Below are 6361 nucleotides of genomic sequence, written 5' to 3'. Positions count from 1 at the left end.
TTTAAGCCTCCAGGTATCCCTTCTCTTGAGAGGGAGGGACTATCCTGAAGGGTGGGGAAGGCTCTGAATATGACATTGAATCCACACAAGCCAGGATTGTCCAAGAGCTGGGGCTGGCATCTTGCCTGGAGAGGGGCCAGTTCCATGCTTCCCTTTTTCCCATCATCCGCTGTAAGATGAATGGAAACTAAACATTCTAGAGTACTGGGTCTGTCTGTTTGCTGTGTTGGCTCAGGGTGGGGTTTTTCTTTCCTATAAACATCCATAGGAGTCCAGTAACTGAGGCCAGAGAAAGATCACTTAGCACCGATCATCTTAAAAAGGTAGCAGATATGAAGGAGGGGTTGGTGGGGCAAGGCCCCAAACTTGGTCTTTCCTGGCCCTGATTTTAGCCTTGAGACAGGAGGGACTTACTTAGGGGTCTCATAAAAATTAAGGATCCCACAGGCATGAGACTTACAATTTCTAGAAGAGTCCAGAAGGCAGGCTAGGGCAGGACTGAGAATATAAGATAGTGGTTCAAAATAGAACTACTGGGTTTGAGTCTCAATTCTGACACTTACTGCCAGTGTAATATTGAACAATTGAATTAACTGCTTTGTAGCCTGAGTTTCCTTATCTATAAAATGAAAATAATAATAGCATATAATTCATAAATTTGTTACGAAGATTAAGTGAGGGTGTACTTTTGGAAAGCTTGGCATATGGTACATGTTCAGTAAACATTAGCTGCTAGGACTAGAGCGAGATGAGGCCTGACTGAGATCAAAAGTGTGGGAAGCTATTAACCATTATATATTAAAATAGATAAAAACTAATATCTTCTGTATAGCTCAGAGAACTATATTCAATATCTAGTAGTAACCTATAATGAAAAAGAATATGAAAACAAATATATGTATATATATGACTGAAACATTATGCTGTACACCAGAAATAACTGACACATTGTAACTGACACACTGTAACTGACTATATCAATTAAAAAAAAAAGGTATGGGAAGCTCCCTGTCCCTCCAGAGACGTAGTTGTAGGATGGGGTGGGAAGATGCTGAATTGATGGGCATCTGTCTGTCTGTGGGAACCCAGAGACACTCTGGACCGTGTCTGCAGGAACTGTCGTGGGCAAGTGTGAGGCATGGAGCTAAGGAGGAAAATTACTTGAAGGTATACACATGGGACATCAGTGTCAGTGAGAACCCCTCTCTCTCTGTCCTTTCCATGCACATAGAGTACATGCAGATTCAGCACTTACTTTCAGGCCAAATCTCTAACAACATTTTACAAACTGTGCAGGGAACATTCAGACTTGTCCTATGGCATTTGGAACCACAGAACAAAGCCTCCTCATTCTAGTATTTGGGTGACCCGTGGCCTGTCAGTTGCCACCTCCCCCAAGTCCACAGGAGATTTCATGTCAGAATTTCCTCATGAGGGAGAGGCCTAGCTAGAAAATAGCCCTGCTTATACAACAGCAGAGAAACCCACATCAGTTACCAGTCCTTTTCCCTTTACTGGGATGGATAACCAAGGATCCTTGGACAAATAAATGGAACCTGCAGCATGAAAACAAGAGGCTAAAATAAGCAAATAGAACAACTGACCCCAGAGAAATTTGGGAATTTTGGAAAGAAAAGAGAATTTCAGAAAAAATAATATTCTCAGCAAAATTAAAGAACAAAATACAACATGAATAAAACAAGAACTAGATACCACAAACCAGGAACAATTGGAGAAAAGAAAGTCTCCTCAGGAATGGAAAATAAGTTGCTGAAATTAAAAGAAAATCAAGAGAAGGACTGGGAAATGAAAATGAGGAAATTCCCCAGAATATAGGGCAAAAAAAAAAAACCAAAGAAACACAAAGTATGAGAGAAAATTTAAGAGATGAAGATTAATCCAGCAGGTTCAACATCCAGATAATAGGAGTCCTAGACAAGAGAACAGAAAAAGTAAATCACTGTTTGTCAATAACGTATTAGAAGTGAATATTCCAAAGTTGAAGAAGGATTTACACAATAGGTGCCTGGAACAGTGAACCAGGAAACAGTGGATCCAACCCAAGCAATTAGTGCAACAGTATCGTCACTGGGCCTCCAGTTTCCTACTTCGTTATCTCCACCCCATCACCCGCCCCCAACCAGTGTATTTTCACAATAGCCAGAGGGATCCTTTTAAAACCCAAGTCAGATATTTTCCCACCTCTACTCAAAACCCTCCTGTGGATCTCACTGTGGCTTACAGGGCCCTATAAAATTAAGTCCTCATTATCTATCTGACTTTACTTCCTATTACTTCTTTCCTCATTTTCCTCCACCAGTCTAGCAACATTGACCTTTATGTTCTTCAAAAGTGGCAAGTATGAAAAAAAATGCCAGGCACAGTCCTGTTCAAGGGCCTTTGCACTGACTGTTCTTTCTTTTGGAATGTCCTTTCCCCACGTATCCACTTGGCTAGCTCTCTCACCTCATGCAAGTCTTGGTTCACATGCTACCTTTTCAGTGAGTCTTTCTCTGAAACAACCTATTTAAAACTCTAATAACCTTCCACACTCACTGGCATTCTCTATCCTTTTTTCTCTGATTAATTTTTTTTCTATAGCACTGATCACACTTAAACTTGTCATGTATTTTACATAATTGTCTGATCATTTCCTCTTTCTCCCTCACTAGAATATCAGCTCCCTGGGGGCAAGGATGTCTGTCTGTTTTACTGCTGTAGACACTCAATAAATATATGTTGAATGAATACAATAAAGGCAAATAATTCAAGAAAAAAGAAAGGCTATTAGAAACTCTCTAGTGTGTCTGTGCATGTGACTGTTCAAGAAAATCATGGTCTAATTATAAAGTAAAATAAAATATAACATGGTTATAAGCAGCTGATGGAATATAAGAGAGACTTTTACTTTTGACCCTGGTAGTAGAAACATTCTCTTTTGAGCGGCTCAAGATTGTGATGTTGGACTTATAGAGAAGAAACTGTATTCTTGGCTCACTACTTTGCTGGGTTTTGAAAAATATTTACATAGTTATGATCATGTAAATGCTGTTTATTCGTTTTCAGGTTTTAAAGTAAACCTGGGGACCAAGCAGGAAAGACCTGGTTGTGGCTGCAGAACAGAATGTAAATGTTAATAACCTTGATAATGTAAAGGAAAGATGAAACTGGCAATGTGAGCTATTGAATGGGCAGAGGGAGGATAAATGGCCCCAATATCCTTGTCCTAAAAAGTGGGTAGTTGAAATGATCTGTCAAAAATGAATGGAATCAGGAATAGAAGTTTGAGCATTTTTTTCCAAGTTACTAAGTCAACTAAGAACATAAAAGGACTATCAATGTTAAACATTGCAGGGGAGTGGAGGGAAATATGAGGCAGTGTACGGGAAAAAAAAAACCTCGTTGTTATACTGGGGAGCCAACAGGATAGTGTCTAAATTTTATAAACCAAGAACAAAGTATATACATGTTATCTAGAGTTGTAAAGGGAACCACCAGCAGAACTGAGAGCCAGAATTGTTAAAAGGTTGCTTCAAGGGGGTGGGATGGAGATGGGCAGGGTCAAGACAGGGGACTATTGATTTTTATCATGTGTTCTTGCTCTTCCTTACTGTTTGATTTGTTGCCATGCACATGCATTATTTTAATAAAAAGAAAAGCCTAAAAACTTCATGTTCATCTTACAACACCAAAATAATTATATGACACTTTGTGACAATATCAAAATGGGTGTATGGATGTCCAGTTTGACTTGCCTCCACACAAGAAAATCCTACTGTAATGTGCCTCGCAGATGTTTATGAAGAGAGTTGGAAAAGATATTCTGGGACTTAATACACTGAAGGTAGTTGAGCATAGTGGTGAAGGTTCTGGTATTTGGCATCTCTGCCATCTGCTATTTGCTTTGTCATGGACAAGTTATCTCCCTCACTCCCAACCTGTCTTCTGTAAAATGAAGCTAGTGCTCAGACGGTAAAAATGTCAGCCCCTCAAGAGTAAGGACCACCTCCGAAGAGGTACCTAATGTATAGTTGGTGCTCAATGTCTGTATGCGAGGCCTGAACCCACCTCAGTGGCATATGCTGAGGAAGGACTCAAGGTGCAAAGAGCAGGGGAGGAGTGTTAGTCCCAAAGTGGGCAGTGGGTTCCCTCATCCAGGGGAAATTTGCCTTCGGTTTAACAGAGTGTAGTCATTTTGGTTGTGGAAAGAATAGACGTCAGGGCTTAGAGTGATAAAAAAATGAATTAAATTGCCCTGTACCTAAAAGGAGGACAATGAGAGTTTGCCAGCAGTTCAAGGGAGAGGGCACAGGAGCCTGAACATGGAAAGGAGGGGAGCTGCCCCTTCTGGATGTTGGGAACAGAAAGAGCCCAACAGCAATAGGGAGTGGGGCCCAGGGGAAGGTGCCCCGTCGTGGGAATAGTTTAGGAAATGTAAGGAACAGGAAAGTGTGATGTCCAATATTAAGCTGACTGCTATGCTGTGCTGTACAACTTAGATGACTAACGAAGTGATGAGTAGCCTTGGAAGACCACTTGCTCCTGGCCTTCAGAATTTTCCAAAATTCTGAGGTACTGATTTTGTCTAGTTTGGGGGAAGGGAAATGTGTTAGGAGAGGACTGGCCATGAGGATATTCTGAGATTCCCATTTAGGTATCAGGGGTCTGAAATCTACGATGCTCTGGGATGCTCTAATATTAGGCAGTTTCATCCCCTGACATTCTGCACAAGCAGTTTTTAGCCTGCTTTTCCTTATCTCCTGAAAAGAGCTGCCTGATGATAACTGAGCTTTCATCTTTGTTCTTATTTGTTAGATATGATCTATATGATTTCATGTATTTGCCTGCTGATCTATGGATGCTGGAAACTGGTCTGGGTCTCAGTAATGTAGGTTCGTCAGAGTTTATGGGTAGATGCTAAAGATCAAAAGATTTCAAGAGTTCACAAGGAAGACATGGAAACAACCTAAATGTTCACTGACAGATGACTGGATAAAGAAGTTGTGGTATATTTATACAATGGAATACTACTCAGTCACAAAAAAGAATAAAATAATGCCATTTGCATCAACATGGATGGACCTGGAGATTATCATTCTAAGTGAAGTAAGCCAGAATGAAAAATATCAGTATGATATCACTTCTATCTGGAATCTTAAAAAAAAGACAAATGAACTTATTTACAAAACAGAAACAGACTCACAGACATAGAAAACAAACTTATGGTTACCAGTGCGGAAAAGGGGTGGGAAGGGATAAATTGGGAGTTTGAGACTTGCAGATACTATTATATATAAAACAGATAATTAACAAGTTTCTTCTTTGTAGCACAGGGAACTATATTCAATATCTTGTAGTAACCTATAATAAAAAGAATATGAAAATGAATATATGTATGTATATGTATGACTGAAGTATTATGCTGTACACCAGAAATTGATACAACATTGTAACCTGACTATACTTCAGTTAAAAAAAAAAAGAATTCACAAGGAGAAGGTGGGAGGAAATCTCTCTAGTCAAATGGTAAAGATTATAAATGAGTTTGTCTTTTCTCTCCTGAAAGGGTTGTGGATTGATATTTTACCTGAGTCCCTTGAGTCCAATATCTCCTAAGATTCTGACTCTTTATTATTTTAAAGTTACCCCAGGATCCCAAAGGCCACAACCAGGACTTAAAATATTGTGGAATTTTTAAGTGTTGGAAGTTGTGACAGAGGGGAGATGTAACAGCGGATGTTCTGTGGGGAAGAAATTGCATGAGAAAAGGCTCCTAATGAGAGAAGGCAGGGCACATCTGGTAATAGAGACGTGTTTTGTTCGGTTGGAATATAGGCATTACTCAGAAAAATAGCCAGAAAAAGTCTGGAAAACTAGTCAGAGCTAGATTTTGGGAGAGCTTTGGAATCAGGTTCAGGTATTTCTTGAAAGAGTAGTCTATATTCATTGTCATCAAAACCTCACGTGCAATTCACATCTCAAGTCACTGCAATCATAAAACTGCTGCATGGCACAGACTCCCAAACAACAGTGGCTTAAATAGGCCATACATGTATTTATCTCACCTAAAAGAAATCCAGAGTTAGGCAGTCCAAAGCCGGTACAGTGGCCTTATGAAATTTTTAGAGATCCAGATTCATTTTAGTTTACTGCTCCACTATCCTTAGGGGGTGACCCTTGTCTTCATGGCCTTTATTCCAGGAAGCTATGTGTCCAGGTAAAAAATCAGATGTTCTATTATTAGGGAAGAAGAGAAGAATATATATCAGGGTAAACAATTAACGATCTGTACACAAGTGTCTGTACTGAAACTATCATTTCCAAGGTCACCAGAGACTAGACAACTGCCTGACTGTTACAC

The sequence above is a fragment of the Vicugna pacos genome, chromosome X, assembly GCF_048564905.1.
Source record: "Vicugna pacos chromosome X, VicPac4, whole genome shotgun sequence".
Taxonomy (NCBI): Eukaryota; Metazoa; Chordata; class Mammalia; order Artiodactyla; family Camelidae; genus Vicugna; species Vicugna pacos.
Note: the sequence above shows the minus strand (reverse complement) of the source record.